Source organism: Bos indicus x Bos taurus, chromosome 13 (assembly GCF_003369695.1).
Source record: "Bos indicus x Bos taurus breed Angus x Brahman F1 hybrid chromosome 13, Bos_hybrid_MaternalHap_v2.0, whole genome shotgun sequence".
Taxonomy (NCBI): Eukaryota; Metazoa; Chordata; class Mammalia; order Artiodactyla; family Bovidae; genus Bos; species Bos indicus x Bos taurus.
Genome location: NC_040088.1, coordinates 81,398,672 through 81,424,982, shown reverse-complemented (window position 1 = coordinate 81,424,982; position 26,311 = coordinate 81,398,672). Strand labels below are relative to the sequence as shown.

At 41.9% G+C, this 26,311-nt stretch overlaps 1 protein-coding gene across 4 annotated transcripts in view; it reads left to right on the top strand.

Moving 5' to 3' along the window:
• Window positions 1–26,311, top strand: part of PLCB4 (phospholipase C beta 4) — a 480,675-nt gene that overhangs the window by 114,610 nt on the left and 339,754 nt on the right. For 2 of the 4 annotated variants that reach the window (XM_027560322.1, XM_027560323.1), the window contains exon 1: window positions 2,791–3,238. The exons of the other annotated variants lie outside the window; for them this stretch is intronic. The gene's annotated coding sequence lies outside the window, so the exon portion shown is untranslated. Of the gene's footprint in view, window positions 1–2,790; window positions 3,239–26,311 lie in introns of those variants that run through there. 4 annotated transcript variants of the gene reach the window in all.

Here is a 26,311-nt window from a genome sequence, read left to right as displayed (position 1 = left end):
TTACTGTTTTTAAAGTTGAAATATAGTTGATTTACAGTGTTGTCTTAGTTTCAGGTGTACAGCAATTGAGTCAAATACACACACACACACACACACACACGTTGTTTTAGTCACTAAGTCATGTCTGACTGTTTTGTGACTCCACGGACTGTAGCCTGCCAGGCTCCTCTATCCATGGGATTTCCCAGGCAAGAATACTAGAGTGGGTTGCCATTTCCTTCTCCAGGGGATCTTCCTGACTCAGCGATGGAACTTGCGTCTCCTGCATTGGCAGGCAGATTCTTTACCCTCTGAGCCACAAGGGAAGTCTACAGATGTTTCCTTTATGGGTTATTACAAAATATTGAGTGTTGTTTCCTGTGCTATACCATATGTCCTTGTTGTTTATATATAGTAATATGTCACTGTTAATCCTGAACTCCGAATTTATTCCTCCTTCCTCTACCCCACAGCATTACTATTTACTATTACTATAAAGATTTATAACATTTTCATTACAGTCTGCATATTATAATTGTTTGACTTCCATTTCATATTTAAATAATTATGTCGCAAAAACCAGAACAAAAGAAAATGTCAAACCAGGAAGCCTAACAAAATGGAATAATAGAATTAAGATGAACCACATGGTTATTAGAAACCACAACATAAATGGAATAAACTCATTCATTAGAAGGAAACTGTGCTTAGAATATGAGTCATTTAAAACAAAGTGATTACAAGTAAATGTGAACTGAAACAGCAGTGGCTGTAATTAATATGGAAGAGGGGGGTTTTACTTTTATGAGTTTTGGCTATCGATTTCACACCTTCTATGGTCTGAACTTTTAAAATAAACTTGTGTTGCTTTCACAATTAATTTTTAAGACATCCCAGTCTACATCTATTTGTTATAACAGGACACAGATGCATGTTCTTCGTAGGAAACAGTGACTCTGTTTAACTTCCTGCTTTTGCTGCAGAGCAAGTCCTTAGGAAGTAGTGGCTGAAGGAATGTGCACTTAAATATCATGATATGTAGCTTTCTCTTAAGCATGATCTTTGCTGAGGGGCTGGAGTTTGTATTTTTCTAATATAGCCTTGTGACATGATTTTTTTAATAAGCAGTTGTACTGCTATTTTACGGGTGTTGAAATACCATCCCATGCTTCCTGGATCATTCCTTAATTAAAATAATTTTCTCAACCTATTATAGTTGAGAGAATATTATGCTTATAATTCAGTAGAATATGGATTCATGAATGAAAGACATAGCTTTTAAATTAAAGGTTAAATATCTTATTAGAAGGATAAGGGGAATAAACCTCATTTTAGAAAGATGTTGATCTTTAAGGGGACAGGAGCTGGAAAAACGACTCATGTGCAATGGTTCTGGAGTAGTCAGGGCAGATGAGTGAGGGGTCAGTGTGACTCAGTTATTTCAGTGGAGCAGCTGTGAACCGCCCATCTATCCTGAAAACCTGCTTTTCCACCTAAATGAGAACAGAAGGATGTCAAGATTGCTGGGTGTGCAGGGCTTTGGGATTTGAGAGGAGAGGAGGTGCTGGACGGGGGAGTTGGTTCTACATGTGGTTTGCTGGAGGGATCTGACTCAGTTTCCTCCCCTTGAGTCTGCCTGTAAAGTGGTTGAAATGTACACATATGGATGCAGTAGGTGTTGGGTTTGGGTGGTGGCTACTCCTGCCTCGGTGTTGGTATCTTGGCTGGGGTGCCCTCTCTGTAGGATATGTTGGCTGAATGTTCATCTCTGAGGTCTGATGTTCAACTCTGGAGGGCAGATGGGTGACCCGGTGCAACCACACACCCACCAGAGCAGCTGCAGGGGCTCCAGCAGAAGGTCCAGCTGCTTGAGGGTGTCCCTTGTTTCCCAGCATAATGGGTGGAATGAAGGAGACGCCCATGAAATACATGTATAGCCTATTTCTCATATTTATGTTTTTAAAATATGTTTACTGTTTATTAATATTGAGTAATCTAGAAATTGATCACACTGGAATTTCGTAGAAATTAGTACAAATTAGAGGTAGATGGGAAGCTTTGTAATCTAAGGCTTTTCTAAGTGCTTTGAAAAGTCATCACAGTGTCAGATATGTTGCATAAAAATGGGCAAGTGAATCTAAAATTATTAGCACTTCCCAAGTCTGTCTGAAAAAATATAATTCCCTCTGGATGCCCCACAAATAAAGGGTCCCATGGTTAAATAATTGGGATGTAGTGCATAAACCATTTTTTAAAGTTTCTGCTGTATAGGATTCTATTGACATTAGTCTAGATTGACCACCCTAAAATTTCACCCTGAAACCTTGTTTTGTGAAGTATTTTACACTCTCTGGCACATTTTGGGAAAAGCTAACCTTTTAAAAAAATTGCCATACTAGTGCTTGTGGGCAGATAAATCAGGGGACTTGTGTGTGTGTGTGTGTGTGTGTGTGTGTGTGTTAGTATCTTAATTTGATGGAGAATTAAAATCCTCTCAAAATATATTTCTAAGACCAAAGTATCCACATTTTACTATCTGTGCAAGGAGTATAATCTCCAGATCTCACTCGATCTTTTAGTTCTTACCTATTTTTCTTTCGATCAGCACTACTGGTAACTTAAGAGTTTAAAAAATCTACTTTCTTTCTTGAATCCTGAAGGTGTTACAGAGGGAAATGGGCAAAAGGTGGCAGGCAGATGGGGGAGTTGAAACAAAGACTTTTAGCAGCTCGCAAGTTTTCCCAGTTCCTGAATGGACAGTCAGTGGGCTTTCCTTTAGGTTTATAGCTTGAATTTTCATAGCCTTCACTTTAGAGAAGTCAAAGATTTATTGGAAGGATGAGTTCTGGTGTAGGATTCAAACTTTCCTGTTCCTGCTAAGAAGCCCTAGCCTCTGGGCAAGTGGCACTTCTCGTGTGCGGGGCACTCACTCATTCACGGGCAGATACTTGGCAAGGTGCCGGCCAAAAGCATTTGCTATGTTTGTCTTTCTGCTTGGAATAGTGAAAAGAGTCTTTCTCGGCCCCTGTGTCTGGATGTTTTGTTGTGGCTATGGGCACGGTTTGTCCAGCGTCTCGCTTTGTGGCCGAGGGCTGGGACGCTGCAGGGAGAGTCCTTACATGTGCTGGCTGTGTGGGGCTTGCTCATCCGAGTCTCCCTTCTGGAAAGAGTGAGCTTATCCTTGCAGTTCTCAGCCTGCGTGCTCTCAAGATCCTCTTTCTGACCGGGTGAAGTTTACAGCCTGCTCACCGCTCTTCAGGTAAGAGAACATACTGAAAAATGGCTTTATGGGTGGAAGTTAAGGTTTACAAAGGGGAGTCATTTTGATGTTTCTTTTTTTATAGCTTGAGGTAGGGCTGGCACAATTTTATTTTTGTGGTTCCTGAAGGTAAGCAGGTATAGGTTTATGCAGTGGCAGGAAAAAAAAAAAAACGCTGGAAAATACTTCTCCATTTTTAAATTTCTTAGATCACTCAGACTTTTCATGAAGATTATTTTATTACTGATTTTTTTCCTTAGATTTTCTAATAAGGGAGAAGCCTAAGACAAGATTGAGGCAACAAAGTATATCAGATACTATCGTTTTATGGCGATTCTGGCTTTAATTAGATACAGATTTATTTTGATGTCCTTTTTTTTTTTTTTTTTTTTTTAAATAAATCTTCTAAACCTGACTGGGACTCAGATTTTTCAATAAGGCATTTATTGGTATGATTCAATTGACTGGTAGGATTTTTGTGTGCCTATCTTTTAACATTTTGCATATTTAAAACAGTAACCACCTATATAGGGGTATATGAGAAATCTCTGTACTTTCTGCCCAGTTTTGCTTTGAATGTAAACCTACTGGAAAAAATAAAATCTAGCCAAAAAAAAAAAAAAAAAATTAGCCAGTCTCTTGAAAATGTTTTCTATGACTACCTTAGCATGATGCAATATAGCACAGAAAGTGTTAAACATTTTTCCATTATGCACGAATTATTACAAAAAGATTCATTTTTGTTTTTCATAATTAGTAATAAAAGTATGAGACGTATTTCAGTGTCATGTTTTGATTGCCTCCTCTTAAAAATTTTTATTTTTATCATTACTTTCTTTTTATAAGCAAGTGATACTAGTTTTTATTTTTGGCTTTGATGCAACATCAACTTTTCTTTTTTGGTGTCACTGTGGCATATGGGATCTTAGTTCCCTGACCCGAGATCAAACCTGGGCCCCCTGCAGAGAAAGGGCAGCATCATAACCGCTGGACGCCAGGGAAGTCCTTGACTGCCGATTTTTAAAAAACTGTCTTAAGACAGGCAAGATGATTATTTTTAAAAGTCTCTTCCTAAATAGGAAGAGAGAATGAAAATATACTTTTTACTTACTGTCTGGGAAATGCACTTACTTATTGTTTTGGAAAGTTGATTGGACAATATGTAAAATTCCTGAAATAAAAGTGGGAATCAGTAACTTAAAAGTTGTTTTTTTTGTGTTTGGTAACCATATTTTTAAAAACCACTTTTCACAAAGTTACACATATTTATAGACAAGTGATGCTGAAGTATGAAACTTCAGTGAGTACAGAGTAGTTGACTTAAGGTGGCTTTAGAAAAATCTTTGTGTCCTTTGTTTCGTCAGCTTAGTGTCTTTCAAGAAATGCTATTATAAGAGAAAATGTTAAACCTTAAGTTTTGTATCAACCATGGCTAGCCACGGAATTTGAGCATAAAACAGTTTCTGTTACAATGACTGAAATAAACAAAACATGGTCTTTAAAATACACTTATCCTAGACAAATGTACACATGATAATGTGAATAAATAAACAACATTCTATGGCTGTTTTTAAGATCAATAAATAACTTTCCCAGATGTCTTACAACTGAATGGGGGGCAATAGCCGGAGAATTCCTCTGATTGTACCCGTTGAAGAGAAAAGAGCAGTTATCAATACATGCAAAGTGATCCCCTCTCCAGAGATGCGTGGGGTATTTCTAGATCCGCTGGAGAATATGAAACTTTCCAAAGTGTTCACAGCAGGTTGCAACGTGTTTACCGTGGTGGACTTCCCAAGGTGGCAGGGGTCCAGGGAGCTTCCGTTCTTAGGTGGGGGCAAGGTCATAGCATTGTAGGGAGGAAGTGACTGTCAAGGAAATGTGCTTCCAGGAGACAGGAGGTCAAGCCTTCCCGTTGTTCACCTGGTTTCCTGTAGCTGTCTTCTCTGAGGTTAAAGCTGCTACTTGGGAAGGCTTTGGTCCCCAGGGCTCAGCTACAGACTCATTGTAAGATCACACTAGATCATCTGTGGTTTGGTTAAACAGCAAATTCTAACACAGCAGGTGTAGGCTGCGGCCTGGGATCCTGCATTTCTAACAAGCCCCAGGGCTGCTGATGTTGCAGGTTCTGGGACCACTCTGCCAAACACCTCCCAGAGTGTTATTTTTAACTTAATGAATGTTTTCTAGTTTGTGCTAAGCAATGAGTTTGTGAAGTAAATGGCAGAGAATGTGATCAAGGTGAACCGACTAGCTGTAGACAGCGGCCCTTCACAGGTAATGTGATAGGTGATGGTTTCTGGGGAGGAAATGTGAGGCTTTGTAACTTCTCACAAGCCTCCCCAGCGATCCTTTTGCAGGACTCTTTCTGTTGGCAGCCCTGCCTGTGGCCTCTCAGGACAAATCTCTCATCCACTCTCTCCATCTGCCCATTAGGAACCTTTTTTCACGTGTGTTGGGTTTGATTTGCATCTTGCTCCTGCGTCTTCTAACAGCATCCTCTCTCCAGCCTGGCTTGCAGGTGCCCCACTACAGCTCCGTGTGAATTTAAATATAGAAATCATCTGTGGGGAGCTACGTCTTTCCTTCATATAACACACATTTTCCCAATGTAATCAACCAGTCTTGGGCAGTTGATTTAAAAAAAAAAAAAAAGAAGCCTTGCTTGTCGCAGCTTGTTAGACTTGTGCTTTGAGTTTTCAACATCAGCATTCTATCAGGGTCCTAGATATCCTGTAAACTCTTGAAGGGAAAGAAGTGCAGTGCTGTGATGCTCTAAATGCTTCAGTAATTTTATTCCCAATTATATTTTCTTCTCCAACCCTTTTTAATGAGAATCTCACACTTGAAAGTTTTACAGAGAACAGTTGCATTTTCACTGCCTAGATTATACCGTTAGCATTTTACTTCATCACATCTGTCTGTATCTACCTATCCCTTTGTCCATCTCTTACTATCTTATTTATGATGCATTTCAAAATAAACCTCAGGCATCAGTTTGCACATTTCGGCATTCTTATTATTAACTAGAGTTCAGTGTTTGTCAATAGTGTTTCATATGAAATTTGCATACCATGAAATATACACATACCTAATTGTATGTGAGTTGACCTTGGACAAATGGATGTGCTAGTGTAGATCCTTGGCAAGATCTGAAACATTACCATCACCGAGAAAGTTTCCTCATGTCCTTTGTCGTCTCGTATATTCTTTTGTGAATCTTCTCAAATGAGAACTCATTGATTACGAATAGATAGTTTGTGGTTAATTTATTTCTTGAAACTAAATTTTGATGCAGGTTATTTTCATACTTAGCATTACATATTGTACACCACTTTCTAATAAGTTAATATTTTTTAATTGGGATGTAGTTGCTTACCACATTGCGTTGCTTTTTTTCTGTGCAATGAAGTGAAGCCATTGTATGTGTACAGATGCCCTGCTGGGACCCCTCCCATCTCCCCCATCCAGCTCAGCACAGAGCACGAGCTGAACTCTGTGCTGTATGTACGGCAGGTTTGCACTAGCCGTCTATCTCATTTACACAGGATGGTGTTTGTATGTCGATGCCAGTCCCCCAGTTCAGCCCCCTTCTGTGTGCACATGTCCGTCCTCTGCGTTTTCATCTCTCTTCTTGTCCTGCACGTAGTCCATCTGTACATTTTTTGTAGATTCCACCCATGTGCTTTAATATGCAATATTTGTTTTTCTCTTTCGGACTTACTTCACTCTGTGTTTCATTTGGAGTAACTCATGGTGTTTTTATTCCTGAAAAATCAAAGTTTAAAAACAGTAACTTAGAATATCTGGCACAGATTTTCTTTGGCACAAATTACTTGCCAATGAGTTGGTTGATTCTTGTGTCTGGTGAGACGCAGGCACCTGGAAGTAACTGTATTCTAAGAGGTTCTTGGGACTGATGCACCTGGTTTCTCTGGATATAGAGAAAAAAAAAAAAAAAAACACAAAAACACCGTTTTCAGGCCAGCTGTTTCCTGTAAAGATTTTATTCGAGGATGTATTCACTCCACAGGGCTTCCTTGGTGGCTCCGTGGTAAAGAATCCACTTGTTATGCGGGAGATGCGGATTTGATTCCTGGGTTGGGAAGATTGCCTGGCGAAGGAAGTAGCAACCCACTCCAGTATTCTTGCCTAGGAAATCCTATGGACAGAAGAGCCTGGAGGGCTACAGTCCATAGGGTCAAAAAGAGCTGGGCACGACTTAGCAACTAAGCAAATAGTCTGACACTACAGACAGCAACTAAGCACGGCACATAGCAACAACAAAATTCACCCCGTGACTGAGCCTGAAATGTGCACTGCTTCTCACACTGCTTCTTCAGGAATAAAAGTCTGTTCTGTGACATAGTTCCTGAGACAGTCCATATCTGCATGCAGGGGTTTGTGTCAGCTTTGGTCTCAGGTACCTGATTCACATCTGTCCTGACAAGTATACACAGCTGTGTAAAACCTCCACTAATCAGACAGCAGCTAGCTTGAAACTCCAGGCTCTCAGAAAGACCTGTAGCCCAAAAGTAAAAATGTCCAGCAATGTCTTTGGTCACAAAGAAGCAGTTTTTAAATACCCAGCAAGAAAGAAGCAGAGCGGAAAGAGTATGGTCAACTTTGGGCTTCCCTGGTGGCTCAGTGGTAAACAATCTGCCTGCCAATGGAGGAGACTCAGGAGACACAGGCTCAGTCCCTCCCTGCTCCGGGAATACCCCACATGCCCCGGCGCAGTTAAGCCCAAGCGCCACATGCGCTGAGCCCATGCTCCAGAGCCCGAGGTCTGCAATGGGAGCAGCCGCCTCGGTGAGAAGCTGAGCTCCGCAGCTGGAGAGGAGCTCGCACTCTCCACGGGGAGAGAAGAGCCTGCGCACACCGAGGCCCAGCGCGGCCAAATGCACAAACAAATAAAAGTAGTTTAAAAAAGAAAGCAAGTATGTAATGTTACTGGGGGCTGTAAAATGCTCAATGTGAATTCTTTGGAAGTGTCAGAAAACTCCTATTTTTGATTTGCTCATGTTCGCCAGTCATTTTACACGCTTTAATAGAACACGAGACTCATCTTCTGAAAACCCACCCAGCTCCTCCACCTGTTACATACAGATGGATTTTGCTTTTCCAGGAAATCCTGAATTATAAACCATGGCTTGTTCCGCTATTGTCGATAAGAAAAATCCAGAGTTATATCTCAGGGTTAGAGAAGTAGTATGGTAGGTGCTCAGAAGCTTCTTTTACAGTCTTTCTCTAGAATACTACGTGGAAATGTATAGTGATTTTTAAAATTACATCATTTGATAGAAAGTTTGTTTTCTCTCTCATAAAGGAATGCAGGAAAATAATAACCCAGCAGTGTTTAAAAGCACAGTGTGTGATCCTTAGAACCAAATTGATCAAATATTTCAACAGTTGTCTCTTCAAAATTCTAACCAAACACTGGCTCTATCTTATTAGAGCTAATAGTTAACTACCTATAGGCCAAAAAAACATCTATACCTGCATTTCCAAGCTATTTAAAGTTGCTTTTCTCTGAGATGAAAGGACAGAGTAATATTTGCAAACATGTGCTGAGGTCAGTTCTGATAAAATAACTTGGAAAACCATGTTTTAAGCAAAACATGAATTCAGGTTGTAAATCTCAGTAACTTTCTACTTGGTTACAACAGTATCAGACTTCTACTTAATTCAGTATTTTATCTTATGTGATTGGGGGCATTAGAGACATATGCCTGCATTTTTTGGTACAATCATGTAACAGAGTATCGTGGGAAATGGTCACTGCTTCTTCCTCTTACAATATCAAGGCCCAGTAGAATAGAAAGAAATAACAATGATCTTCTTCTGTATCTTACACAGCATTTGCATTTGTTGTACAACTTCATCTTATAATAAAGGACCACCATTTATTCAGGTTTTATTGTATTTTCGGCTTCAATTAAAAATGCAAGATTCTAGCACAGGAGAGAAGTCATCAAGCCAGTTTCTGTCGAGCAGTATAGCTTACCCTTTCCCTACATCCTGTCTGTCCTTGAAGGGTTAGCATAAGCCTTCCATGCTGAAGCTTTCCTGTCTGCAAAAGTCAGATCTCCACCCATCCCTTACATGTGATGCGTCCATATTGCATTTATCAGCTTCAGTGCAAAGAAAGACCGTTATTTGTAGTAAGTCCCCTGCATACAAACCTTCAGGCTGAGAGCTTGCAGAGATGCAGGCGGTTTCATCCGTATCGGGTGTGAGTGAGATCGCTGCTCACCCTCTGTCTTCTGTTGCTGCCCGGCCTCCAGCTTTGCTGTCTCTACCTCCTCGCCCTCCTCCAGGCAGTAGCTTGCCTGTTCACTCCCCGCCAGCCCTCATGTGCCAACTTGTACTATGCTTTTCAAGGTACAGTACTGTATTGTAAGATCAAAACTATTTTCTTCATTTTTTGTATCTGTCTTTTATGTTTTATTTGTGTGAAAAGTATTGTAAATGTGTTACAGTACAGTACCATATAGCTGATTGTTGGGTGCCTAGGCTGACTTTGGTGGCCTTGGAACAGAACTTGTTCATATGTAGGGGACTTATTGTACTCTGATTATTTCCCATATTGGCCTCATCTTCCCAGGGATCTCACAGAATTCCTTCGTGAGAATTCTTATGTGTTAGAACCCTATCTTATACTTTTGCAGATCCTAGTTTTTTCTTGCTTAGTGTTTTGAAGAGTCTTCAATCAATAAATATTGTTGGCTGGTTGCCTGAGTATGAAGAGGCCACTTGTCTCTGTACATGCTGCTGCTGCTAAGTTGCTTGAGTAGTGTCCGACTCTGAGTGACCCCGTAGACGGCCGCCCACCAGGCTCTGCCGTCCCTGGGATTCTCCAGGCAAGAACATTGGAGTGGGTTGCCATTTCCTTCTCCAATGCGTGAAAGTGAAAAGTGAAAGTGAAAAGTGAAAGTGAAGCCGCTCAGTCGGGTCCGCCTCAGCGCAGCCCCATGGACTACAGCCTACCAGGGTCCTCCACCTATGGGGTTTTCTAGGCAAGAGTCCTGGAGTGGGGTGCCATTGCCTTCTCCATCTGTAAACATGACTAACTTCATTCCCCCCTCTTCTAGCAACTCACCCCAAAGAGTAGAATTTACAGAAGAATTACTTTTAGGCAAGATTAATTTGAACTTTGATGTTTCTTTCCCCTTCACTTCTTAAAGGTGTTCTTATGTATCTGGCCATGTTTCAGTGTTAGTCTTAACATTTAACACTTCAGTAATTCCTTTCATCCACAGAGAACAAAAAGTTTTCCTAAAATAATTTCATCTTCCAGAATGATTCTATAAAGCGTGTTGGCCCCAGTGGTTGTCTAGAATGTAGGAAAAATCTAACACTGTGAGGTTCAGCTTCTGAGTGATTCGGGGGCAGAAAATGGACCTCATGCTGCCTTCAGTGCCTTCTGGCCAGCAACGTAAGAGCTTTGTGAGCTGAGCTCTTTGTCCCTGCAAGCTTGGATATGGTCGGTAGTCTGGAGTGGAGGGAGCATTGAGCCAGAAAAGCCTGTTCTGTTTTTCTATTCTGCTTTTAGTCTAACTGCATCACATGGATGACGTGTTCAATAAAGGAAAGAAGGAGCCACAGTCAGTGCTGTGGTCGTACCGTGTCCTGCACAGTATTACTAGTCGCTAACTGGATGGCATCACCGACTCGATGGACGTGAGTCTGAGTGAACTCCGGGAGTTGGTGATGGATAGGGAGGCCTGACGTGCTGCAGTTCATGGGGTCGCGAAGAGTCGGACATGACTGAGTGAACTGAACTGAACTGAACTTGATGCACACAGATTTTCTGCATCTCCTAACAATCTGGAAGATCTTGCAAAACCCAGACTTGTGTTCTCTGCGTTAGAGGAGGCCAGCGCTCTCCAGTTCTGCCCAGCATGCCCAGGATCCCTGGATTAGTTTCCTCTTGCTGCTGCAACAAATTGCCACAGACTTCGTGGCTGAAAACACTGCAGGTTTATCATCTCATAGCTCTGGAGATCGGGAGTTTAAAATAGGTGTGCAAGGCTGTGCTTTTCTGAAGACTGTAGGAGAGAGTCTGTTCATTGTCTTGTCCTATTCCTGGAGGTCACCCATGTGCTGAGGCTTATGGCTACATCACTCTGGTTTTTAGTTCTCCTGGCATGTCTCCTCCTTTGATACCACGGCCTCCTGTCTTCTGTTTTATAAGAACCTTGTCTTACAGGGGCCCACCCATCTCTCCAACTTAAGATCTTTAATTTATTCACATCTGCAGTGTCCCTCTGGCCATGTGAGGTAGCATGGTCACAGGCTGCAGGGATGAGGAGTGCACATCTTCCGGGGGGAGGACACTGTCCTGTCCACCATACCCCCAGTCTGCCCACGCCCCCCAGGGACATATCCCACCGCTTCAAGCTGGGACCTCTAAAGTACTGAGGAACCACAGTTGATTTCTAGTAACCTGGAACTGGACATTTATCCAGCGAATAAGGTGGCAATATTTTAAAAACTGGCCTTTCCCTTCCTCTCTTCAGAAATCACTGTCTATTGGTATATCTTGTTTTTTAAATGTCATATTTAATAACTTAAAAACAAACAGGTCTTCCTTTTCTCTTGGCTTTTTTTCTGTTTTTGTTTTGTTTTTATTTTACCCAGCATTATTTTATATTTCAAGTCCTTTTCCCATTGTTATTTTCTTCTTATCTCTAGAGTAAACTTCCAGTTCATCAAGCCATTTCTTCCCTCTTTGGCCCCGTGATTATTAATCTCTCACACACTGCTTCTTTCCCCTGGGGAATTTTTGAGTCTGCTGTGATTTGTATCTTTCTTCCCCATTTCTAAACCTTTTCATGTAACTCCTCTTCACCCTATAGTCCTACCCTCACAATTCTCTTATCTCTGTCTTTTTCATCTGACAATAGAAAATGATGTACATTTTGAACTTGTGACAGTGTCATTTATTACCAAGAACATAGTATAATATCCACTTTTACTGATAAGAGAGTGGCAAAATTAATGTCCGAAATACAGAAGCTACTTAGTAACCTAAAAGCTGAGAAAAACTCATCCACACAGGAAGGTACCTGAAGCAGGAACAAGCTGTCCCTCTATTCCAGTAACTATGGAGTTTTTTCTTCTGACCTTTCTTACTATTGTTAGTGTAAATTGTGTAGCTAGTAAAATAAATTGGACTTCTTTCTACTTAATTCATGGGTAAGGCTGTTTGAGAACTGTTGAATATGTAAGGATCCATAAAACCAGGGTATACAGCTGGTTCTCCAAGGGTGGTCCCCAGATCAGTAACATCCACGTTACCTGGGAACTTGCCAGAGATGCCACACCTGGCGTCCTGAATCAGCAGCTCTGAAGGTGGGGTCCAGAAACCTATGCTCTAACAAGCTGTCCAGAAGATTCTCATTCAGTCAAGGTTAAGAACCATTGGTGTATTTGATTGTCACACACGGGGCTGGGGAGAGGCTTTGCTCTTCTAGGCCTAATTCTCTCAGTTTCTGAATTCAACTAGCCCCAGTCTCCAGAGGTGTCACTTCCAATAAACTATTCTTTGAACATTTTCAGTTCCAATAAGTTGTCCAAAGCCACCTTATTTCAACTCAGAAATGGTAATCTGGGGTTTGGCACCAGGAAGAAATAGTTCCTAGTTACAGAGTCTACCCACTGGGCTTAAAGCTCAAGTTGTACCAAACTAAACACAGTTCTCATTCCTGGAACTCACCAACTTGTTCCCATCTCAGATAGGCCCACTGCCCATCTATAAAATGATGGCAGTTTCAATAAGTGTTAGTGACCGGCTTACTCCATGTGAAACACAAAAATTCCACCCCTTCCCCTCTTCCCACTACAGAGTCATTCAAAGTAAATTTCATATCTACCACACAAACCTGCCTTCATGGCAAGTCAGATCATTCCTAACAGTCTCCAAATTTGGTGGAAAGTCCATTGGGCCAATTGAAAAACATCAGCTTTATTGAATTATAATTCATGTGCAATAGCATGTATCCATTATCGGTGTCCATCACTCATTTCAGTGAGTGTTGATCAGTGTGCCCGCTGGTGCCCACTGCCATTGTCACGATGTGGAACTTTTCTGTTACCCAAAAAGGTTTGTTTGGACCTTTCTTCACCCTCCACCCTTTCAAACCCCTTGCTGCTGCTGCTGCTAAGTCACTTCAGTCGTGTCCGACTCTGTGCAACCCCATAGACAGCAGCCCACCAGGCTCCCCCGTCCCTGGGATTCTCCAGGCGAGAACACTGGATTGGGGTGCCATTTCCTTCTCCAATGCATGAAAGTGAAAAGTGAAAGTGAAGCCGCTCAGTTGTGTCCGACTCTTAGCAACCCCATGGACTGCAGCCCACCAGGCTCCTCCATCCATGGGATTTTCCAGGCAAGAGTACTGGAGTGGGGTGCCATTGCCTTCTCCATTCAAACCCCTTAGCCCTAGGCAACCACTGGTCTGCTTTCTATCTCTCTAGATTCTTTCTGCTTTTTCTGGGATTTCCTAGAAAAGGAATCATGCATTCTTTTGTCTAACTGTTTTCTTTTAGCTTAATGTTTTTGAGATTCTTCCAGGTTGTTATGTTGTATAGTGTTTAAATTTCTGAGTTTTATTCATTTGTGTGATGTATCACAGTTTATTCACCTATTGATGAACATGTATATCTTTCCAGTTTGGGGCTGTTAAAAAGCTGCTTTTGTGTACAAGTCTTTGTGTGGACATGATTTTATTCTTCTTGAGTAAATGTCCAAGGCTGGGATGGCTGGGTCATGTGCGTACTTAGTTGCGTGAGAAATTGCCAAACTGGTTTTCAGAATGATCGGGCCGTTTGGCATTCACACCAGCAGTGCCTGAGCATTCACTGGGCTGTTTTCACATGTTGTGATGCCAGAGAGAAAGTAACTTAATTTTATATTGATTTCTAATATGTATAATTTACAAGTGTATACATAGACATGTGTGGGTATGTTTCATTATATTAATTTCACGAAGAAGCACAGCACCAACTTTGCTGATAAAATACTAGATGTTATTTTATACATAATATAAAATTCTAACCCATGAGCCTATACACGAAACTCTTAAATTACTAATATGTGATTGATTTTCTGTGTTTCCTGTAATATTTGTTTACTTTTGTCACTGCTCGTCATTAGTCACAGTTAAAGGCAAACTTTTAGAAAAACAAAAGTTCAAAACCCTAACGTGAGGACATTGTTAGTACCTTTTCCCCACTTCCAGCGTGGGAAAAGGTACCTGTCATATGATTTTGGTGTTAGCTCACTTTGGTCTAGTCTCTGAGACCTCTGCTATGCATTATGAAGAGTGCAAGGAGCTCTGAGAAAAGCAGTGGGCAGAGTTGGGGAGCACGTGCAGGAAACTGAGGAAGAGTGGTCATGTTTGGAGTGAGAAGAATGGACTGGCCTTGAGAGAAGAGAGATTTTCAGGGAGGGGTGGTCAGGACCAAGGGACCGCATGAGGACGGAGCGCTGTGAGTGTCCTGCCGTGGAGACCAGACTTGCTCACAGCACCGTCATGGCGCCAAGCGGAGTGTGAGAAATACCCAATGGAAGTAAAAGCGGCATGTTCTCAGGGAGTAGAGTGACTAGTTCTGTACCTGGGACAGGGAAGGGAACATCTGGGAAAGCTTCAGCAAGGGCAGGGACAGAAGTGCAGAGGAATGAAAGGAACCTCACCTATAACGCTGAAACTGATGTCTCTATGACGAAATTATATATTTGTGTGTGTGTGTATATATATAGTTGAATATATATATATATATATATATATATGAAATGCTAGAATCGTTGAATGGTGTTTCTAGAATGTGGGAATATATGGTTGGGTGGTTTACTATACAGAATTCTATCCTGAAGGTATGGGGACTGTTTAAACTGCTACTGTTAATTTATGTCATACAGCAAGCAGAGTCCTGCGACTAGACTGAGCCAGGGGCAAGATGCTGGTATAAATTTCAGTGACTCATCCCTCATGTCTAAAATAGCAGCAGGCTGAGGGTCAAAGTGGAGTAAAGGAAGGAAGTCTTTTTGACACATGTTCCTCTTGAGAGTGAACTTACAACCTGGATACGTGATTCCGCTCAGGCTGGTGTAGGAATGAGTGGGGGAGGGAAAAAAATGGGGCTTCCCTGGCGGTGCAGTGGTGAAGAATCTGCCTGCTCTTGTAGGAGACAAGAGATGCGAGTTTGATCCCTCGATTGGGTTGATCCCTTGGGGAAGAAACTGGCAACCTACTCGCGTATTCTTGTCCAAAAAATTCCATGGCCAGAGGAGCCTGGTGGGCTACCGTCCATGATGTCATGAAGAGTCAGACATGACTGAGTGACTGAGCACAACGCATGTCTAGAGGGACACAAGTGGGAAATGAGACACAAACCCGCATCAAATCATGTCAGGCACTGTGTTTTAGGTGAAGTCATTTAAAGAAAAATTATTTGAATGCACCAGATTTTAGTTGCAGTGTGTGGGATCCAGTTTCCTGACCAGGGGTTGAACCTGGACCCGCTGTATGGAAGTGCAGAGTCTTGGAAGCCACCAAGGAAGTCATTTTGATTTTATCCCACTGGTCAGCATTTTCAAAATGCCTTTAAACATACCTTTGGGCATCAATGAAGACCCTCTAATGGGGGATGTAAAAGGGCTCACAGACTCTCAAGGGAGTGGTTGTCCAGTTTTTCAACATTTATTTCCACTCGTTCCTAAAGTTGATCTGCCTGGAAATGTGTCTGCTTTCCTTTCTCCCTTTTTACAGAAAGCAGGCATTCCAGAATCGTGTCCTGTACATCTTCCTGTGATGCAGAAATGTTCTAAGGCTTAAACAAAAGGACCCTTTGCTTGTAATGAAATTGAAGGCATATGTGGATCATCAGTTGATAGGTAATTAAAAATAATATTGATAATGGATCACTGTCTTTGATGGCCTAAAACACAAAAGGACTTCCATGATTGGAGGGATGTGCCTACCACAAAACTGTCACACACTCATTTAGGCCAAAAGGATTTATCTGCAGTTATATACAGAAATATGAAAAATTGTAGTAAAATTCATGCGAACCTGTTATTACTTTAGCATTAAGGAATATTTATTAATTTATAGATGCCTTGGTTAAATTTTAAAAGCTCTGTCTGTCTGTCTTATTAAGAAATACATTTTAAATAAAAATTTATTTTTTATATTTAATGACTACTGATCAAAATTTTATTGTATTTGTTGGATTTTTTTTTCAGTTATTTACAGGTAAATGTTTTTGTATAACTCAGAAGAAATTATTTCACCCTCAGGGGCTAAATTCAAAGTAGATTAATACCTACAATTCTAAAATTCATGCCTATTTTTGGTGTATGTAGGGATATATATGGTAGGTAAGTTAATAAAGCACTTTGAATCATCATAATATATTCACTGAGATAAACTTTTGCAGGAGGAGTGGAATGCAAATATAAGGGCATGATGAAACATACCTGATAAAGAAGAGCTTATTTATTTTTAAACGATGGACATGGGTACGAAATCACTATGCTATTTAGATTCTTGTGGATTTCTTTGAGCAATATGAGTTGTTTTACTTTATTTTTTTTTTAATTTTATTCTATTTTTAAACTTTACATAATTGTATTAGTTTTGCCAAATATCAAAATGAATCCGCCACAGGTATACATGTGTTCCCCATCCTGAACCCTCCTCCCTCCTCCCTCCCCATACCATCCCTCTGGGTCGTCCCAGTGCACTAGCCCCAAGCATCCAATATCATGCATCGATCAACATTTATTACATATCAGAAATTTATATCTTTAACACATTTTTTAATATATGATGATGATGACAAAAATTAAGATATCAAGTTAAAACTGACTTTTGGTTACCTGGTTTTTCTAGATTCTTCAGAGGGATATGAGCACTGATTTTGAAGAACTAGTTATGGCTGATGGGCTATCACTAGAGCATTTTGAACAGCCAATAAGATTGGTGGCTCTGGAAAAGTATTCTGATATATAGGGTGAAGCATGGAGCCCAGAGGTCATGGGAGGCCAGGAGCAAGTAGAACCGTGAACAAAATTTTACAGTCATTTTATTCTGTTTGATTCCATTTATAGAAGGTACTTAATAGTCAAATTCATAGAGTCAGAAAGTGCATTGGTAGATGCTGGGGTTGGGGTGGGGTGGGGATGGGGCGTTAGTGTTTAATGGGGGCAGAGTTTCCATTTAGGAAGGTGAAAAATTCAGGAGATGGATGAGGTTAGAGTTGCACAACCATATGATTATACTTGGTGCCACTGAGCAGTGCAGTTAAATACGGTTAAAATAGTTTGTTTTATATTATGTGACTTTTACCACAATAAAAAATGTTAAAAAAAATGTACAGGTATTTTAATGAGCAATGTACCATTCAGGATGTTATTAGCATCAAGTAATCAAGTGATTTTTTAGCATCAGAAAAATTAAGTGAGTTTTTAGCATAGACTCCAATGACTTAGGTGACCTAACAAGAAATCCCGGGTGACTCCTGTGTTGGTTAATTCAGTGAATGCATTGAGCACACTGTGTTCCCCTCATGCTGAAAGTGACTGGCAGAGGGCATGGGGTCATCATGACTTGCTGAGACACATCTAGTCCCTTCACCCAGACCTGGGGCTGGAGACACTCTTCCTGAAGCATGTGGGCTCAGAAGGACAGTGTGAAGAACGGAAAACAGTTGAGGCTGGCTCCAGGTGGAGAAGAGGTGAAGAATTCCGGGGACACGTCAGCTTTGGGAGTAGCTGAGTATGTAAGAAGCAGGGAGCAGTACTGACACAGGTAGAATCTGGAGTCATGGCATCTAGTTATTCTCAGGACACGGAGCGTAAACAGAAGGGACGAATCCAGGGGCATCTCCCAGATTCAGGACCTGCTCACCAAATGTTCCTTGGGACCATTCTTTAGGCAGAACAGTGGCTACCTGAAGATGTCCATGTGCTAATTCCCTGAACTTGTAAATATTGCTCTCCATGGCCAAAAGAAGTGGCAGATGTGATTAAGAGAAGGGACTATGAAGTGGCTAGATTATCCCGATTAGTCTGAGTGGGTGCAAGGTAATCATATGAGTTCTTAAAAATGGAGAATCTTAATTATTGTCAGAGAGAGGGAGGGAGAGAGAGAAGGTGCACGCGTGCCTGAATGTTAGAAGGAGGGGTATAAGAAATCCCAAGTATGAGAGGACTTGAGACTCCCATCACTGGCTCTAAAGACGGAGGAAGGGAGCCGTGACCGAGGCATGTAGCGGGCCCTACAAGCTGGGAAGGAAGCAGACAGCTTTGCCCCCAGACTCTGAAAAGGAGCACAGCCCTTGATTGGAGCTGGTGAGACCTGTGTTGTGCTTCTGACCCACAGAACTTGAAGATAATGAATTTGTGTTCTTTTAAGCTACTGGGTTTGTGGGTTTTGTTATGGGAGCAGTAGAAAACTAATACAGCAGATTTGTCTGGGTTTTTCACTGAGGGAGGAAATGAGGATTTCTTTTCTCTTGATATTGAATTAGATGTACCAGGAGTTGGCAGGCCAGGTCAGGGGCATTTTTTCTCTTTGAGGACATGCTTGCTGGAACAAAGGAAAGAAACTGGTTATGAAGGAGCATTTTATTTGAAGCTTCTTTGTTTTTAGTTCTCTGCCCATTAGTGTCCTCTTCCTCCAAGTTAAGCATCGGAATAGATGAGCTCAGGTTCTCTTCGGCTTGAAACTTCTGAAGTTACTTGATGCACATAGATGAAACAAGATAAAATGCATCACTACCCAACACAGTCTCTTCTCTGGTGAGGATGAGGAAAGAAGTGGGAAAGCCCATGCAGGAATTGTGGGTGAAACATAGGAATCGAGTCTTTAGTATAAAACCTGAGTGCAGACTGCATTCTCGGTGCTTTGTGTAGAAACATTCCTGAACACTGACATAAATCGGCATATTCCCTGGAATTTCTGGGCTGAAGTTCCTCATTTTGCGTCAAGGTGTAAGTGAAATTGGAGGTTCCGAACAGAAGCGTGTGTTGTCCTAATGATATTGTGGGCCAAACTTTCGTCATCATAAAACCTGTGTCTTGGTGTCACTGTGGATTTTTACAGAAAATAATCTGAGTTGTTGAAAGTATTCTTCTCATGAGCACTAATACTAATTTTTAGTCATATAAATCTCACAAGTAGAATCAGCCACTTGATGGAGAATTTTTGTAACTTGGTGCTATTGTTTGAATTTTGCAAGCTGGGGGATCTGCTGAGTAGTGATGGTATAGAGTCAGTCCTTTTGGGCTGCCTTTTGCCTACTCTTGGTTTAGCATGAGTAGTGCTCCAACTGAAAATTTCTTTCCCAGTGGGGGAAAAAGCATAACTTCTAATATAATTGATATCTTTAACACAAAGATGGGCACTCCTGCTAACCTGAGTTGTGGACTGCAGTCAGTGGTGCCATGAACACACTATATTTAGATCACTTTAGTGTTGTTACCTCTTTCCAGAGGTGAAGGTCACGTTCATACCCATTCTCACACATTCAGGTACTCCAGATGTAAATTCTGCAGAAATGGCTATAGATCTAAGAATTAACTCATTTAGAGGGAGTTTGTCATGTGATTCCATCTGGCTCAGTCGTTGCTCTCAGACCCTGGGAAGCTTTGCTCTAACAATATTCTGTAAGCTCTTGAGCCATAATTGAACAAATGTTCTTGAACTTGTTATCCAGACATGGGCTTGCCAAATGCTATGGTGAGACTTGTGGAGGTGAGAAGTCTAGTGTGAATGATGCAGTTAAGCTTCAGGGCCCATATGCTATGCTTGATTGTTTTGCTGGGCCAGGTTCTTTAGAAGTTATGACCTTGACCAAACTTTGAACAGCTGATCAAGATGTCACTGTCAGAGGTGTCCTAATAGTTGTCCTTCATCAAGGTCCATCAAATGTCTTTGGCCCCATACACTGTTGCTCACATTGTGTTCATGGTATAAGTCTTTCCAAGGGAGCCAGGCACTAACCCACTTAGGTTCTGTGAACAGACTGCCTGTGTCTTGGGCCATCTGCCACAGCAGACTCAGAATGGCAGTCATTTTCTTTTGCCACATCGGTCACCATTCAATGTGTATCTCAGACTAAGTCTTGATAATGTCAATCAAATGTGTTTTCTTGAGGACTATTTGATTATAGGTTTTTTCCTACCCCTCTGGGTATATGTTTTAGTCATTTGGGGTTGCTCTAACAAAATATCGTTGACTGGATAGCTTAAACAATATGCATTTATTTCTCACCATTCTAGAGGCTGAGAAATAGATTCGGTGTCTTATGAGGATCGTCTTCCTAGATTGCCTTCTGCCTGCATCCTTACATGGCCTTCCCCAGGGGCTTGCAGAGAGATCTTGTGTCTTTATAAGGACACTAATCCCATCACAAGGGCTCCACCCTCATGACCTAATCAAACTCTATTCACCTCCCAAAGGTCTCTCCCCCAAATACCATCAGCTTGGGGATTAGGGCGTCAACATATACGTTTTGGGAAACATAGACATTTAGTCCATAACAGTCTCACTAGGACGATAAAATGTGACAAATAGTAACTGTTCTATAGAGTTTCCTAGAATAACTCTAACATATAATCCCAAAAGGGTACACATCCATCAGGTTGTTTTTTGTTTTTGTTTTGTTTTTGGTTACAGAAAGGTGACAATCAATATTAGTGAGATAGTGTGACTTGAGAATTACTTTCAGATCTTGGACTCACTCTCTGAAATGATTTTGAGGAAAGGAAGGGCAGAGTAAGGAATCGATTTAAGAACAGTCCTGAGTGTCGGGGTCGGGAAGGTCATCTCTTTTCATTCTTCTGTCGCAGTGTTCACCCACAGTCTGGCCTGTGTGAATGAAGTGACTGTTAACTGAGGTAGTTTTACAGCACCGAAGAGTGACTTGTTGCAGAGCTGATTCTTCTTTGTCTGTAAAAGTCGCTCAGCTTTGGGCTCAGTACTTGGAGCTGGCTGCCGGCTCGCGTTTCATCCGCTTCCCGTGAGTGGCGGGTGAAGGCATCCTTCACATCCTTGTGGGATGAGTCACCAGAATCTGGGACTCACACAGTTAGAGGAGCTCCTCACGGTTGCCAGGGCTGGGAACAATCTGCCAGGCCCAGCCAAGGTACCTGAGGGAGGCTTGTTCTTCCTTTTTTGTCTAAAACTGAAGGTTGTTGCGAATGTGCTCAGTCATCGTAGGCCTGCCCCAAGACTGTGTCTCCAAACCTGTGGTTCTCAGAGGAGGTGCGTCTGGGATTTACTGAGTGCATTCTGGGCTGTGAAGGCTTGGCTGTAAGAAGCAGGGTCAGGAAACTTCTGGAGAGCTCGAGAGTAAGAGGCATGGGTTTCGCCTGTCACGGCTGGGGAAATGAGCTCTCATTGCATGGTGAGTAACCGTCCCAGCTGCCTGGGACAGTGGAGCTCTGGAACATAGGGTTTTCAGTTTTCAGTCTGGCACCAGTTGCTCACCTGGCACTGAAAGCCCTACCCTCCCCAGCTGGTGGTGCCTGTTATATGGTCATGCCACTCAGGGTGGCCGTTCTCTGCTCCCTGTCCATTCCCACTCAGCCAGTCCTTGCTTCACCAACATCCTGCTCATCGGAGGGGCCTTCCTTGTTAGTCTTAGAGCCTAATGAGTAAAGGCCTGCTATTGCCCCAGGCCCCAGCTAGTGATTGTTCTAATCTTTAGGTTGGAATGTCTTACTCCCCTTTATCAAAAGAGAAGTGGGGTGGGCCCCTCCGCTGGTCTCCCTGATATCGATGAGCCAACCTAGCTTCAGTTCTTCCTATAACGGGGAACCTCCCTCTTACCCTGGTCCTGAAGACTCCTGCCAGGTCTTGCCTGCCATCTGCCATCCCCGGTTGGATATCTCTCTGACTGTTTTTGCTTCGACATGTAAGCTCCCCCATCCATAAACCACTGATGTCTCTGAGCTCTTTGTTCAGTCCTTCGGCTGGGCAAATAGCAGGCTTGAAGGCTTGCGGGGTATGGCCCAACAGCCATGCTGCGTACTGCTCAGCCAGTCCTCTGGAGTTCTGTCTGTCCTCTGAGGCACAGTCTCGGGACCCGTGAGGGAAAAGTCAAAAACAGCCACTGTTTAGTTGCACATTTAAAATTCTGTGTTGTTGTTCAGTTGCTCAGTTGTATCTGACTCTTTGTGACCCCATGAACTGCAGCACACCAGGCCTCCCTGTCCATCACCAACTCCCAGAGCTTGCTCAAACTCATGTCCGAGTCGGTGATGCCATCCAACCATCTCATCCTCTGTCATCCCCTTCTCCTCCTGCCTTCAATCTTTCCCAGAATCAGGGTCTTTTCTAATGAATCAGCTCTTTGCATGAGGTGGCCAATGTATTGGAGCTTCAGCATCAGTTCTTCCAATGAACACTCAAGACTGATATCCTTTAGGATGGACTGGTTGGATCTCCTTGCAGTCCAAGGGACTCTTAAGAGTCTTCTCTAACACCACAGTTCAAAAGCATCAATTCTACAGTGCTCACTCTTCTTTATGGTCCAGCTCTCTCATCCATATATGACTACTGGAAAAACTATAGCTTTGACTACACAGACCTTTGTTGGCAAAGTAATGACTCTGCTTTTTAATATGTTGTCTAGGTTTGTCATAGCTTTTCTTCCAAGGAGCAAGTGTCTTTTAATTTCATGGCTGCAGTCACCATCTGCGGTGATTTTGGAGCCCAAGAAAATAAAGTCTGTCACTATTTCCATTGTTTCCCCATCTATTTGTGAGGAAGTGATGGGACCAGATGCCATGATCTTCGTTTTTTGAATGCTGAGTTTTAAGCCAGCTTTTTCACTCTCCTCTTTTACCTTCATCAAGAGGCTCTTTAGTTCCTCTTTACTTTCTGCCATTAGGGAGGTATCATCTGCGTATCTGAGGTTATTGATATTTCTTCTGGCAGTCTTGATTCCAGCATGTGCTTCATCCAGCCTAGCATTTTGCTTGATATACTCTGCATATAAGTTAAATAACAGGGTGACAATATACAGCCTTGACGTACTCCTTTCCTGATTTTCCCCTTGTTCCATGTCCAGTTCTAACAGTTGCTTCTTGATCTGCTTACAGATTTCTCAGGAGGCAGGTCAGGTGGTTTGGTATTCCTGTCTCTTTAAAGAATTTTCCACAGTTTGTTGTGATCCACACAGTCAAAGGCTTTAATGTGGCCAATGAGGCAGAAGTAGATGTTTTTCTGGAATCCTTTTGCTTTTTCGATGATCCAGTGGATGTTGACAATTTGATCTCTGGTTCCCCTGCCTTTTCTAAATCCAGCTTGAACATCTGGAAGTTCTTGGTGCAGTACTGTTGAAACCTCCCATGGAGAATTTTGAGCATTTCTTTGCTAGCATGTGGTAGTTTGAATATTCTTTGGCATTGCTTTTTTTTGGGATTGGAATGAAAACTGACCTTTTTCCAGTCCTGTGGCCACTGCTGTTTTCCATATTTGCTGGCATATTGAGTGCAGCACTTTCACAGCATCATCCTTTAGGATTTGAAATAGCTCAACTGGAATTCCATCTGCTTCACTAACTTTGTTCATAGGGATGCTTCCTAAGGCCCACTTGACTCTGCACTCCAAGATGTCTGGCTCCAGGTGAGTGATCACACCATCGTGGTGATCTGGGTCATTTTTTGTACAGTTCTTCTGTGTATTCTTGCCGTCTCTTCTTAATATCTTCTGCTTCTGTTAGGTCCATACCATTTCTGTCCTTTACTCTGCCCATCTTTACATGAAATGTTCCCTTGGTATCTCTGATTTTCTTGAAGAGATCTCTAGTCTTTTCCATTCTATTGTTTTCCTCCTTCCCATCAGGAAGCTTCCACAAGCCTCTTATCCTTCTCCATCAGAGGGCAGACAGAATGAATACCACAATCACAGAAAAATAACCACACTGATCACGTGGATCACAGCCTTCTCTAACTCAATGAAACTATGAGCCATTCCATGTAGGGCCACCCAAGATGGACGGGTCATGGTGGAGAGTTCTCTGAAAATCCTGTTTACAAGGATGAATATTTTCAATGGAACCTGAAGCTTTCACTACGTGAAAACTTCATGACCTGAGGTGTCTTTGTAACACCAGCAAGAGTCTATGATAACGTGGTTCAGGTTCTCTGGTGAGAACGTGGTTCAGGTCCTCTCATAACCCTGGAAGATGTTATCCATACACAAGTGGTCTGCTGAGTTTTCTCTACTGTCTGATCCAGGTGCCTTGCACAGCCCAGGGGAGCTAGGGCTCCCCCCTCCCATAGGAATGTAGTGCTGTTTGTGCCCTGCCCAGGTGGTGCCCCCAGTATACTAGGGTGACTCCAGACTGGATCGCTGAGCCCTTGGGCACGTTTCTCTCCCTTCTACAGTTAGTGCTGTGGAGGATAAAAGAATGAATAGGCTGGTGGGGCTTTTCCAGGGTAAGATAGAAGTGGCGATTCCAAAACCAGGCATAGCAGGTAGCAGGGCCTACGATATCTCAGAGGAGCTGGTAATTCTTGTTTGTGACCACAGGTAAGAGAGAAGAGAGATCTTCTGTATTTTTAATATTAAGCTTTGGAGCAGTCTCAAAGGGACCAGCAAGCTGGCGATGTATATTTAGATAAGAATGCTGATCTGCGTTTAGATAAGAATGGTCTAATTTACCTTTTTTTTTTTTTTTTTTAAGCTTTTTATTTTGTATTGGAGTATAGCTGATTAACAAACAGTGTTGTGATAATTTCAGGTGAAGAGCAGAGTGAATCAGCCAGACATATCCATGTATCCATTCTCCCCCAAATTGCCTTCCTTTCGAGGCACAACATTGAGCAGAGTTCCATGTGCTGTGTAAGCTCTGTGGTTTGTCATTGCAATTAGAGGGTGATGGGTGATGTTTTAAGTGTTTCTTGAAGTTTTTGGAAATATTATATATGGATGTTTAAAGTTGTATGGAGACTGAGTTAGGGAATATGAGCTCTCACTTCCTTGGTTATGTGTGTTATTGAAAAACAACTTAAAATTGGACAGTCTGATGTATTACTAGTCAGTCTTAGGCTGAACCACATGAAATTATGTTTTTGTTAGTCAAAATGATAAATATTAATAATTTCATATGGTTCATTCTAATATATTTATACCCTTGGTCTTTTCCCCTAAAATCTAGTGGATTTATCTATGAAGCTATTGTTGTTGTTTAGTCACTAAGTCGTGTCTGACCCTTTGTGACCCCATGGACTGTAGCCCACCAGGCTCCTCTGTCCATGGGTTTCTCCAGGCAAGGATACTGGAGTGGGTTGCCACTTCCTTCTCTAGGGGATCTTCCTGACCCAGGGATTGAACCCGCATTTCCTACACTGTATGCAGATTCTTTACTACAGAGCCATAGTGAAGCCCCTGTATAATTTGACTCTCTAACAAATATTTTAATAAACTGAGGAAGCTGCTTCAACAGGAACTGCCCTCCCTGCTCTCTCATTTTTGCAAGTTCTGATTCTGTTTTCCTGAGTTTCATTTAAAGAGGCAAAATTAAAAAAAAAAAACAAAAAACAACTCAAGTGACTGGAATGTAGTAGAATATGGAAACTTTCAAGAAGGAATGAAATTGAAGGTAGAAGGCATCCTGTTCCATGCAGTGACTCTTAAACTCCCAGCAATATTTGAAGGAAATCCTTCATCTAAGATGATAACTCCATATTGTGGCAGTGAGGGAAAATGGGAGAGGGATCAGCCCACTTTATCTTCTTTCTTGGCTTTATTTCAGCTTATTTTTTTCCTGTTTCATTTGAGGAGGTTGCTTTATTTGGCTCAGAACGAGCTTAAGGTGTTGTGTGTGTGAGTTCTTAGTTTCTTCACCTTAGAAAGCTCTTGCTTTTAAGTTCTAGGTGAAACACTCCCAGCAGGGTGGATACCATGTCGTGAGTCATCGAGTGTGCTATCTTTGGGAAACCATCCATAGTATATTTAGTCCTAAAAATGATTCAGATCAATAGCATCACTTTGACCATGGATTTTAGGTTGTGTTTTGAAATTTAAATTAGTATCTAAAGAAACTGTTTGA